Genomic DNA, 13917 nt, shown 5'->3' on the forward strand with positions numbered 1-13917 from the left:
AGTTTGAATCAATGATGTAAAATTGGACTTAAATTTAAACTTGGACAAGACACCTTGATGATTGTGTTCAATAGCATCTCCCTATGTGCAACGAGGAATTATCTCTAGGAATTATATCTATATATATATATATATATATATATATATATATATATATATATATATATATATATATATATATACCGTATTTAAAATATAAACTTTCAACGACAGCCAATATAAAATAATAAACAGCTCACTGCCACGTGTTACCCTTTCCCCTGCGCTTTTAAATTACAGTTATGAAATTGATCAGTTATGTCCTTTAATGCGGCTGGCTAGCTCGTGTGGAAATTAACAGTAATAAAAAAAAAAGAAACCATAATATTTGGGCGTGTTGAAAAAAAAAGAGAAGGTTCAAACACACACACACACACACACACACACACACACACACACACACACACACACACACACACACACAGGCAGTAAAATATTCTGTAGGAACCCGACCGGTGTTAATGCTCCAAAACTGTGCCATTTAATTTAATTAACTAATAAACCTTGAATTGTTGCCAATACAAAATCTAATCAACAAGTTCATCCGAGGAGGCGTCAAAGCAAAGAATCTAAATGAACACTAGAGAAACGTAGTTACCAGTATTGCAATCTGTTTTACAAGAGTGGGCAGTTCTTCATACCACACTGCAAACGAAATCCACATTTCAATTTAAACGTGTACATCTTTCTGACACCGACTGCAAAGATCTTGGTATTCTGTGCACGGCTCTGTGTGTGTGCTGGCGAGTCTCGAAGTGCAATCTCAAACAGCTCAAAGCAACGGTAAAAGGCGTGCAATTCTCAAAACACGTGCTGTTGTAATATCACAGCAATATTAATAATCATCGACATTAGATGCAACGGTCTTTCCGACTTTTTACAGTTGTAATATTGCATATTAAACATAGTTGCACCCCGGTTCCAGGCTCGCCCTGTGCATTGACGGGGAGACGCGCACCTCGACACTGCGCGGTCGCGTTCTAGTGCAGAAACACACCTCTCAGTAACAGACGGTATTCTTGCAGGCGCGGGGCATATCATCTACACAGACTGCTTCTTTCTGTGCGGGGATCCGTAAAGAGACATTCTTGTGCTCTTTTAAAACAACCCCGCCTTCTATTCGATGGGTTGGAAAATTAACTTTGAGTTCCTCAATAAAACAAGTACGGACCCCATATGTTATACTGTAAGGGTACCGGACAGTGTTTTGGGTTCCTCTGAAAGGTCTTACCCAAAACGGGTCGTGGGCACAGAGCAGGGGTGTCCAAAGCGGGACTTTGACACTTGTTTCAGCCCTGTTCTAAATGGTTTAATTGAACCAACAAACCCTGCACCCAGAGCCTCAAGCAGTTCATTATATAATGTTACCCAGTTGAACCTCGAGTGGGATGGCCCTCCAGGACTGTGGCTGGACCCCCTGGCACAGCGCCGGTTGCCCGTGCTATCCTTCCACGGAAGCCTGGCTGCTATTTCACGCCCTTCCACAGCAATACTGCCTCCCACCGGCTGCTGTGCGTACCGATCCGATCAAAGCGTGTGTTGGTTCAGCTGAGTTTCCAATAGCAATGCATGTGGCAGTGACAACACTGTCGTGTTGCACAAGAGACTGACGACATCGTGTAGGCCCTGCTCCATTGCGGAGGTATTGACAAATGAATAAATAATAATAATAATCATAATAATAATAATAATAATAACTGACTTATTCAAAAACAAATTCTGGGTGGAAAAAAGCATCGCAGCGGGAGTGCATCCTACGCCTTGAAACGTGAACGGGCTGTAGCGTATTTCAAGATATTTGGGAGCATTACAGAGGGGGGAACGGCTTTGGTTCGGTTGGTTTGATTTATTTGCTCTTCAGTCTTGTTCTGAGCTATATTATTTTGTATTGTGTGATTGTACCCAATATGTCTACTCTCTGTATGCTGTAAAAACAGACACGACCGTCTAAACTAAACTATAATAATACATTTTAAAAACAGAAGTATTAGCTGCCGGTTTCGAAAATGTTGAAAAAAGTTAAAACACTGTTGTTTAAACAAGAAACAAGCCCATGAAAACCCCGTCCGATAATAAATTGGAATATACGGGCTCAATGCGCCCGGAGCGGCGAGGTGCAGTGTGTAGCATCGACTTCACCCAGCCGTGAAGATGCGCGCTGTCCCGAATGACAGGCAGGTTCCGCCGCTGTCAGGTGTCCCGATGAAGCCCCGTTTCCGTAAACGATTAACTACAAAGAACAACAGGCTGCGCGACTCTTGTCCAGCTCGGTTCGTGTTGTGAAACTGCGTTTCATCATGCGTGGCGTGAACACGGACAGGTAGAGTGATTCTCGCATGAATTACCAGGATCAGACAGCTGAACGGGGTTCATCAGCAAACACAACTCATCTATACAGTAAATACATGCCTATATATAGAGGTATACATATCCCCTCTCGTTGTAAATTGCCTTTGACTTATTACCAGAGAACCCACAGATAACACTGTGCACTGCCAACACATTGTAATAATTCAATGCAGTAGAGAGCTGTAAACACACACTGGGGCAGTGCTCTGTAAGCTGTATTGCGCTACAGCAGCGCGTTATATTCGGAACATCTCAGCACCCTACAGCAACTTACTAGCATGGAAACCGTCTAATCCTGTGCGTTTATTTCCCAAAGTGATATACCTGGGTTGCAAATCAGCTGTGTCTCTGATACACCGGAGTAACCACAGTGTGTTAATAGCCACTGTGCTATTATCAGAGCCACTGTGCTATTATCAGAGCCACTGTGATAGTATCAGGACCCTGTCCAGATTGACTGCCGTTATGGCCAGCGGGTTCATTTCAAAGTGGTGACAATAACCCCAGGGTGAAATTCTCGGGAGTTGAGACCTGGTCAGTGGCTGGCTGATCTCCAGTGCATTTGCACAGACTGTCCGGAGTGAGCTGTCCAGCCCGGTTAGGTTTGGGTGAGAGGTGGAGAGTGGACTATTAGATCATTGGAAACACTTCATGTGAAAGGGTACCCCCCCCTCCCACACACACACACACACACGCACTTGCACTCTGTCACAGCCGCTCTGCATCACTGCCCCCTGATTGTGTCCTGTTCCAGTCCCTGAGCTGGACCTTGGTCCATCGCTGTACATTTTATAGCTGTGGTTAGGGCTTTATTATTCTTAGATCTATCTCTCTGACCCCCCCCCCCCCTCTCTCTCTTTCCCCATCTCTCTCCTCTCTCCCTCTTTCAATTCTCTCTCCCTCTGCCCCTCCTAGATATCTCTGTTTCCCCTCTCTTTCACCTCTCCCCTGTTCCTTCCCTCCTCACCTCCTGTCCCTCTTTCCTTTCTTCCATTCGTTCAACCTATGGCCCCTGTGTTCTGCCCCTCCTCTTTTGCCCTCTGCCTCCACCTCTCCCTTCCCTTCCTCTCCCCTCTCTGACTGGTTTAACCTTTTCTCCAGTGCTGATGGCTCCACAACACTGTCCTGCATGGCTCATTAATTCCTGATTTCTCTGAACAGTGTCTGTGTGTGTGAGTGTGTGTGTGTGTGTGTTCTGGCAAGGAGGCTCTATCATTTTTGGGTCCCTACAAAATCCCAATTGAAACTAATAGTGTGATGCCTCTCCAATCCGGAGCCGGTCTGTTCTAGAATCCAGCATGGCTTGTAAGTCTTGTCTGCCTGAAACCAGTGTGAATGTGACGGTGCAGTCCGGCACCAAGTCATGTGGGTTCTCTTTTCTAAGTTTATAATCATCTATGTTGCCTAAATATGCACATGTCCCGCGGGTGCGGTACAGTACAGTCCTTGTTGACTCTATGGAGAAAGCAAAATTAAAATGAATACAATCCTTCAATTGCAGGGTATATTTGCACCGTGCCTCTACTGCATGTAGTGTAATACAGCTTTCAGAGTGCAGGGTATACCCGCACTGTGCCTCTACTGCATGTAGTGTAATACAGCTTTCAGAGTGCAGGGTATACCTGCACCGTGCCTCTACTGCATGTAGTGTAATACAGCTTTCAGAGTGCAGGGTATACCCGCACTGTGCCTCTACTGCATGTAGTGTAATACAGCTTTCAGAGTGCAGGGTATACCCGCACCGTGCCTCTACTGCATGTAGTGTAATACAGCTTTCAGAGTGCAGGGTATACCTGCACCGTGCCTCTACTGCATGTAGTGTAATACAGCTTTCAGAGTGCAGGGTATACCTGCACCGTGCCTCTACTGCATGTAGTGTAATACAGCTTTCAGAGTGCAGGGTATACCTGCACCGTGCCTCTACTGCATGTAGTGTAATACAGCTTTCAGAGTGCAGGGTATACCCGCACCGTGCCTCTACTGCATGTAGTGTAATACAGCTTTCAGAGTGCAGGGTATACCTGCACCGTGCCTCTACTGCATGTAGTGTAATACAGCTTTCAGAGTGCAGGGTATACCTGCACCGTGCCTCTACTGCATGTAGTGTAATACAGCTTTCAGAGTGCAGGGTATACCTGCACCGTGCCTCTACTGCATGTAGTGTAATACAGCTTTCAGAGTGCAGGGTATACCTGCACCGTGCCTCTACTGCATGTAGTGTAATACAGCTTTCAGAGTGCAGGGTATACCTGCACCGTGCCTCTACTGCATGTAGTGTAATACAGCTTTCAGAGTGCAGGGTATACCTGCACCGTGCCTCTACTGCATGTAGTGTAATACAGCTTTCAGAGTGCAGGGTATACCTGCACCGTGCCTCTACTGCATGTAGTGTAATACAGCTTTCAGAGTGCAGGGTATACCTGCACCGTGCCTCTACTGCATGTAGTGTAATACAGCTTTCAGAGTGCAGGGTATACCCGCACCGTGCCTCTACTGCATGTAGTGTAATACAGCTTTCAGAGTGCAGGGTATACCCGCACTGTGCCTCTACTGCATGTAGTGTAATACAGCTTTCAGAGTGCAGGGTATACCTGCACCGTGCCTCTACTGCATGTAGTGTAATACAGCTTTCAGAGTGCAGGGTATACCTGCACCGTGCCTCTACTGCATGTAGTGTAATACAGCTTTCAGAGTGCAGGGTATACCTGCACCGTGCCTCTACTGCATGTAGTGTAATACAGCTTTCAGAGTGCAGGGTATACCTGCACCGTGCCTCTACTGCATGTAGTGTAATACAGCTTTCAGAGTGCAGGGTATACCCGCACCGTGCCTCTACTGCATGTAGTGTAATACAGCTTTCAGAGTGCAGGGTATACCCGCACTGTGCCTCTACTGCATGTAGTGTAATACAGCTTTCAGAGTGCAGGGTATACCCGCACCGTGCCTCTACTGCATGTAGTGTAATACAGCTTTCAGAGTGCAGGGTATACCTGCACCGTGCCTCTACTGCATGTAGTGTAATACAGCTTTCAGAGTGTTAAAAAATGCTACCTTTTTATTTTTTTTTACAGCGCCTCTATAAAACAGCACAATCCCAAGGGATGCCGGAATAGACAGGTTTCACTGTGGTAAATATATACAAGTTGTAGCCACAGTGCACCCGAAGTGTATTGCTGCATTCCCCTGCTGTGAATTCCCTTTGATTTACTGCTATGAACCGTGTTGTGGCTCATACCAGTGCTTTCTACTGTGCTTCACCCCCAGAGAAGCATTCCAGCCTCCACGCCTTCCTTAAACATAACCTGTGGCTGATCCCTGAGCTCTGCTGAAAGGGAGGCCGAGGCCAGACATGCTGTTAGCTCAGTGAACACATACAGTAAGGAGTGGTTTACTCATGACTTGAAAGCTGAACACACTGTTTGCGTGAGAGAGGTACTGGGCTGGTGCTTGAAAAGGAAGTGCTGTCAGGTGTCAGAAACGTCCTGGGGCTTCATCCTGAAAGATGCAACCCCATTATAATTCCAGTCTATTACCCCTAGCTAGCAGAACCATTAGCAGAACAGAACAGGCATTGCACAGTCCAGCGTTGCTGATCTAGCAGCACACTGTCTGTCTGGTGCTGATGTGGTCTTATTATTATTTTCCATTGCTTTATATGGGGAAAAAATGACCTCCTCATATGAGGTCGTCATGCATTTGCGTTTCCCATGTAAAGACTACAAGAGTTTTTTTTATCTGCTCCCATATGAGGTCGCCGTGCACAAAAGGGTTCATGCGGATGCCATTGAATTGCCATTTCAGTGCAGAAAATTCAAAGGTGGGAAAAACCAGAGCCCTTAACCCAGTCCAGCGAGCTGCCGAGACGGAATCATCACAACATAGTGTCCAGTTTTTTTTTTTCAACCCGGCTCCACCCCTGCAGTGACTCGGGAGAGACGAAGACGGACACATGTGTCCTCCGAAACTGCAGGCGCCCGGCCAGACTACAGGCCAGTCTACCTGGCCCCCCCCCTCCGGGCGGCGCTCGGCCAATTGTGCGCCGCCCCCCTGGGCACATCCTCCCCTCCAAAACACAATTCTAAGGAAGGCAAGGCTGTCTGACCTCCATGTGCCTCGCACAGTAAACCTGGCTCTCAGACACAGGCCTCTTTCTCTGGCACCCTGCATTGTAAATATTGACTCAGAGATTGAAGCAGCCACCCTGCCCCACTGAAGTCTCTTTGTACAGTCAGCTCCAGGTGTGAACACAATATTCCAGCTCAGCTCTGGGGTTCTCAGCTGGCCAAGGCAAAGGCAGGAAGCCGGGTGCAGCTGTGGGCAGGGATTGCCACTCGTTTCCTGCATCCAGCATCTATAGCAGTGATGGGCCAACATGAAATCTGGATCCATGAAATCAGATCCCCAGTAATCTAGAGTCTTGTTCGATGATTTGCCCCACCTTGCTCTGCACTTTAAATAATAAAGCTGAAACTCCACTGTCGCTGTGTGTCAAGGCACCGCTTGTAAAACTCCTCAGCTCTCGGAAGCCTCATGCCCCGTTCTTTTCAAGGTGAATGCGTTGGCCCTGTGAATATGTTCTCAGTAATGCAGAAAGGCAGCCTGTCATAAGGAAAGGTCAATCTGGACAAATGAGTCAGTTCTGTTTGTCCCCCCACCTCTCTGTCTGTCACATCAATGGCCACGGCATCTCTGACTTCATCCGAAAGGTATGTGTGTGTGCGTGTGTGTGTGTCTCTAATTGTGTGTCTCAGTGCGTGTGTGTGTGCGTGTGTGTGTGTGTGTGTGTTTGTGTGTGTGTGTGTGTGTGTGTGTGTGTGTGTGTGTGTGTGTGTGTGTGTGCGTGCGTGTGTGTGCGTGTGTTTCAGTGTGTGTGTGTGCGTGCGTGCGTGCATGTGTGTGTGTGTGTGTGTGTGTGTGTGTGTGTGTGTGTGTGTGTGTGTGTTGGCTCTGTTTTGCTCTGAGTCTCAAGGAAGTGGCTGTGCTACAGCACATGGTTTAATGGCTGTGTTGCGGGGCTATCAGGGTTCCATTTGAATAACTGCGTTTGCCTCCGGGTCCCGGAAACAAGCCCTGGCAACGAACTCCATGGCATCGAAACTTCTGTTAATCAATTCAAAATGAAAGCAACGCCTTTTCAATATTTATTATATTTAACTGATTTCATGATTAAGAAACTGCAATTATGTGATGAAATACAATTAATACATACCTAAATAATAATAATAATAATAATAATAATAATAATAATAATAATAATTGGATTGGGAGGTTGGATAAAGGGAATGTTAGTATTCAGGCAAGCTGGATTCACAGAGTAGTTCCAGCAGGAGGGGCTGAGTTTGCCGTCAGATAGCAAGGTTCTTACAGTGGTGCTCCTCGTATTATGAGGACCCTTGGTTTGGATCATGAAAACGGACCCTGAGGGTTTCTGAACAGCATGTGACACAATAGAGGGTGCTGTGGTGCTCCAGCGACTGCTCATATATCGGCAACAGATCTCCTGATGAGGAAGAAAAATGTTTTCTTTTTTTTTTGTAACAGAAGGCTCTTTTACTTTTCAGTTACAGATTAATTGAACTAAAAGGAAGAGTTTTGTTGTGTACATTTGCATAGCGGTGGTCCGGACCGTTTTGTGTCAGGGTCATTCACAGTGCAGAGCTGCCAGCTCTCCCATACCGGTACCGCAAAATAAAAAAAACAAAAAAACAACCACTTTTACTAGCCCTAAGTTTCAGGAAATCAGCCCTGGTTGTGAAAAGTAGCCAATTTTTTTTTAAAAGCCCAAGACATGATCCAAAACCTGTAAGGACAACACTATTGTAAGGATCCCAGGTCAGAGGGGGGGGGGGGGGACTGGACGGGACAGTGAAAGAGGATACTATTTGTTTCTAAACAAATTTCCTGTTGTCACTAATTTGCATGACAGAATCGTTGGCTAGAGACAGGGGGAGCAGGCAGGGATGCACTCTCCCAGAACCTCCTTCCAGACAGGTGCTGCTACCCCCCCCCCCCCCCCCCCCCCCCTCCACCCCCCCCCCTCCCCCTCCCAGCCCAGTGCTTCCATCTCCTCTTCTCCCTCCCTCGCTGCCGCCATCTCTGCCCCTGACTGCAGCCACCGTGGGGGCCTGAACCTGGCTCAGGGGGTCCCGAGCAGACCGCTGAGAGAGGAATCAGAGTGAAATTGAAAAAGCTCAATGAGGCGGATCGAGGTGCAGCTTCAGAACCCAGAGTGTGTGTGTGTGACTCTGATTCCCCTATCACAGCCCTGCAAATTAAAAATTCAATGGCAATTATCTGCATGGCTTCCCTCTGATTAAGTGTTCCAGCCACAGCCTCATTAATGCACAGGCACGGAGGTTAGACCTTGTGAAATGGAATGTTTCTGTGAGAACGCGCTTGCACCAACAGAAACTTCAGCAAAAAAACCCCACAAAAACACACACACAAGTCTCTCTGTCTTAGATCACGCATTCTTGTCTATTTTTATGTCATGTTATTAAACTCTGTGGTGTTTTGATTAATACCAATCAAACAATACATCATGTGAATCATTGAAAGCCAAGTTAAAGCTATCTAGAAAGAAAGGAAGAAAGAAAGAAAGAAAGAAAGAAAGAAAGAAAGAAAGAAAGAGTGGCACACTTAGTAATTTATTAATAAGGTTGATGGAGCTTCTAAGGCTGATGAAGGGATGGATGGCCATGAAGTTGGTGCCGGTGGATCCCCTAAGCGTGAATTAATTCTTCTCCAGTTTCTATTTATTTTGTAACCCTCATACCATTATTCTTCTTTCCAACCCTTTGTGAAATGTGACTGGTAATCGTCACAGTCACCATGGCCTTCTCTTGCTTACACATTCACTGTGTTCTTCACATCCTTCTCATTTCTCACCTGCATTTACCTGTGCTTCACCATGCTTTCACCCTGCTTCACTGCGCCTGGCTGTGGTTTTACCACAGTATACCATCGTGAACTGCAGTAAACTTTAATATAGAGCACCCTGCTTCAAATCCTGCCTAGAAATCCATGCAGTACAGATGAGAATTACCCCAGTCCAAGGATCACAAAACAGCAATCATTTTGCATTCATGTTGTGCGCTTTTCTTGGGAGCAGTGTCTTTGAACAATAGCTCCCATTAGTTATAGAGCTCTGGTCAATCACTATAGCATGACTTGAGCACTTGGACATAAAACACAACCCCTCTGGCTGGCTCTGTGTGCTGAACACATCTCCAGTGAATTATGTATAAAGTGTAGAACGCTTGCAGCTCACTCCTGGCTTCACCGTGAAGACAATCCTTCTGATTGGGAGACCAAAATTATGCCTTGGGTGAAAAAAAATGAATCCACATTTCGTATTTGACCCCATTTCAATTAGAAAGCTTGCAATTAGGTTACATTTGGCTGCAGCAAGTTTGTTTGCTGTGGTGTAACATTTGACAATGGATTCTAATCAATCAATTAGAAAGATCAAAGGGAGCTGTCACAGAAATGTTTTAACTCAGCTAAATTAAGAGGTAAGGGTAACAAAACAACAGCAAGGTGTTGTAATAAAAAGCTGGGCAAAGCCAGGGCTGTAACCGAGACTGTGGTGCTTAGCTGAGTCTGAGCTGAGAGAGACCGGCTCTGTGGCAATACCTCTGAAAGCTTCTTTCCCAGGACCTGAGAAACCAAGTCACTGTGAGTTGCAAAAGCATTGAGGCACGCAGCATCACTTTATTCCATCAGAGCTCTTCAAGGAGGGCTCCCTGGTAAATGATACTATGCTTTATCATAAGTCTCTGTGCTTTACAAACTTGCATGCAGTTTAATATAACCTAGAACTGCTTTGTGAAACCAGCCCCTGCTTTGTGAAACCAGTTCCTGTTTTGTGAAACCATCCCATGTGCTGCGAAACCAGCTTGTTTTGTGAAACCAGCCTATGCGTTGTGAAACCAGCCTATGCTTTGTGAATTCAGCCCCTGCTTTGTGAATCTAGCCCCTGGTCTTCTGAAAGGTGCCGTGCATCCTACAGGTTTGTGTCAGCAGTTTGTTTCTCTTCCTGGCTGACAGTTACAGTAGCAGTTCCCCCCGGGAGCCTCAGAACTTCTCATCACTATTCTCCTGTTAATGGATAACTGACACTTTCTGGATCACTAATTCACTTTTGTCACAGAGACTCTTTTGTAAGCTGAACTGTGGAATGAGACTTGTTCTTTGGACTGGGTTAATGGAAAGGAGACACAGAAAAGGGGACGCAGGAAAAGCTGCCCCTCTTTCCAACAGCAACGATAAGAATCAAAAATACATCTCTAACGGACTCTGTTCAATAGGGGCGGTAGTGACGAGTCGTGATACGTTCTTTACATGATATATCGTAATAGGGGCGTCCTTTGTATCGGGATACACGACCAGAATCACAGCAGAGCTCAGTGCAGTTCACAAAGCGGTTCTTCAATAAAGAATACGAGTGCTGTGTTATTGGTTTGGATGCATCCTCTCCCTATCGCATTTAAATGTGTCTTATTATGGGTCACGCAGGCAGCTTATCAGGACAATCACATGTATCGTGATCCTTATCAAATCCCGATATGCAGGTCACGATACGATACTCATTATCACACAGCGTGACGGTCTTGATGGGATACTTGTATGATGCTTAATAAGATCAAATGATCATTTTAATGAAGGGCTATTCTGTCAAAGACACACATTAAGTGAGCTGGGGAGAGTATGTATGCAGCTTCATTCACCCCACTCGGCTTTGTATACGCTTGTCAGAGTTTATCTTTGTTAATTATCAGCTTAAAACTACAAAGTACAAATATTTACACTAATTATAGAATAATCTCAGAACAAATGTAACAATTACATCACAGACAAACATATAGCAATATACAATAGTTAATATTTAATACCCCCTGGCTGCTCTATAAATAGTTTGAAGGAATCACCCTGTGGCATTGCTTTATAATAGCCATCGCTCAGCACTGATAACCTTTAGATGCTACTGTTTTAAGATAACTATCAGATGCCGATATGTAATAATTGTATTTAATCTAGCGCTAACATTTGTATCTTGAAGTTTCTATTTCTAGTCGTCCAATTTTGTGAAGTATTATTTGTTTTTAGTGGAAAGTTTGACCCTATTGAAAATGAAATATTAAAAATAAAAACGTTTTTAAGAACAGTGTAGATCTGCTGTACCCATAGGTTCAAAAGAATTAGGCCACAAAATCTGTTCTCATCCAAAGTTGTTCCCGTTTCTTAATCCGGTGTTTCCCCAAGATAGGTATTATATATATATATATTATATATATATATATATATAGCTATATATATATATTCTATATTATATAATATATATATATACTGAGCAGGTCATAAACAGCTCTTATTAAGGACTGAGTTTATGATGAGAATCTGCCTCCTTCTGAAGGTAATAAAGTGAATTAAGTTTTGTGTTTCTATCCTTGCGATGTCAAATAACAAAACGGCACACATTCATGTGATCTCACTGGTGCAGGGACACACGCTCCCTTTGCAGAGATGACTGGCGCAGGTCAGAGCTGTCTCTCTGCAAGTCTTTTCACCGGGCTGTCATCAGTTGTACTGGGCTACTAACTGGTCCTGGCAGCGTATTCAAAGCTGGAATAGTTAGACACTGGCAGTTTTTAGCGTATGAGTCAATTATTCAGAAAATTAGCGAATCAGATGCTTACACACCCCAATAACATTGTGTGTGTGTGTGTGCGTTGTGTGTGTGTGTGTGCGTGTGCGTGTGTGTGTGTGTGTGTGTGTGTGTGTGTGTGTGTGTGTGTGTGTGTGTGTGTGTGTGTGTGTGTGTGTGTGTGTGTGTGTGTGTGTGTGTGTGTGTGTGTGTGTGTGTGTGTGTGTGTGTGTGTGTGTGTGTGTGTGTGTGTGTGTGTGTGTGTGTGTGTGTGTGTGTGTGTGTGTGTGTGTGTGTGTGTGTGTGTGTGTGTGTGTGTGTGTGTGTGTGTGTGTGTGTGTGTGTGTGTGTGTGTGTGTGTGTGTGTGTGTGTGTGTGTGTGTGTGTGTGTGTGTGTGCGTGTGTGTGTGTGTGTGTGTGTGTGTGTGTGTGTGTGTGTCAGTGTGTGTGTGCGTGTGTGTGTCTGTGTGTCTGTGTATATTTTTTTATGGCTGCAGTGCAATGGGTTATCGTTCCAGCGCAGTGACTCCACCCAAGGAGAACGCTGGGCCGGGCACACTGGGTCAAAGCGCTGCTGGCTGCTTCAATGGCCAGGTTAAGGATGAGTGCCCAAGGATGCGACCGGCTCAGCAGAATCCGCCCTGACCTCCCCAGAGTGTGGACTCTGCTCTCTGTTGCAACTCTCTACGCTTGGTGATCATCTTGACACGTCCCGTTCATCTGCACGCCCACATTAACCCTATCGACATGGCGCTGGAAACGCAATCCCAGAGCCAGGCGCTCGGCCCTCTCCATCGCTGGCTCTGGTGCCACATTTGCATCTTAATGTGGTTAAGAATAAGCAAAAGCCAGCTCAATTGTTTACTTATTGACTGTGCATCCCCATTCCCAATCTCCACACTGGTGCGTCTCACACAGGCATTGGTTCAGTGTCTCTCCACCCAGGGTGATCAAGTGCAATATCTGTGACAGAGCACAGCAGTGTCTCCAGTGCTGCACAGTAACAACCCAGCGAGCAGGGCTGTGCCCTAAATCGATTGATCCGCTATTGATCGCTTGCATTATCATCACTGCATGACCGAGCAGTTCTCTTTGTTTTGTGATGAGCAATGGCAGAATCTTCTTGCTCTGGAATACTGAAGTGTTCTCAATGCGTCGATTTATCACCTGATATTCAAGTAAAAAAAACTGGTTACATCTCGGGTGTTCACTTCCTCCCCAATCATTGTGGAGTTGAAGTGCACTTTCTCATACTTTACAGTTAGTTCTGTGTTAGGTTTGTGTTGTGAGAAGCACACAGTCCACAGCATGACTAATCCTTGAGCGCTGTGATGCAGTGTGCTCTCTGTATGTGCAGCTGGACAGGACATGCTGTTGAGCTGTAACCTGTCGCACTGCCTTTGCACATGTGTGCCAGAAACACCCAGACCCTCCAACACAGCTGTCAGGTCAAAACAGATCACCTACATCCCCTCCAAATACTGTGCCATACCTATATTAGTGAAACTGAATCAAGGAGACTGAGCTGCACACTGTAGAAGACACTAGCCGGTCTGCTTGACCTAGTTTAGTTTAGGGTTACCTTCTTATCAAGCATTTGGGGCTGGAATGGAATTGTGGTGCACAATTTGGCCACAGGTCCCTGTAGTCTTCACTGGGTAAAGGTGGCTTCGTGGTGGAGGTGCAGTAAGACGGATCTGTGGACAGACCGTGGATGTTTAACAGAGGTCAGGTTTTGTCAGGTGAGAGAAGGCCCCCTCAGGTTCACGTTCAGTGGCGTGCAGTTGGAATTTCTGGGGTTAACGAGACCTTGGGAGGAGTCGGGACTGTGGGAAGAATTCACCGAACTCCTCAGGGAGATAAAGAGTTGCTTTACGGCTTCT

This window comes from Polyodon spathula, unplaced genomic scaffold (genome assembly GCF_017654505.1).
Source record: "Polyodon spathula isolate WHYD16114869_AA unplaced genomic scaffold, ASM1765450v1 scaffolds_766, whole genome shotgun sequence".
Classification (NCBI taxonomy): Eukaryota; Metazoa; Chordata; class Actinopteri; order Acipenseriformes; family Polyodontidae; genus Polyodon; species Polyodon spathula.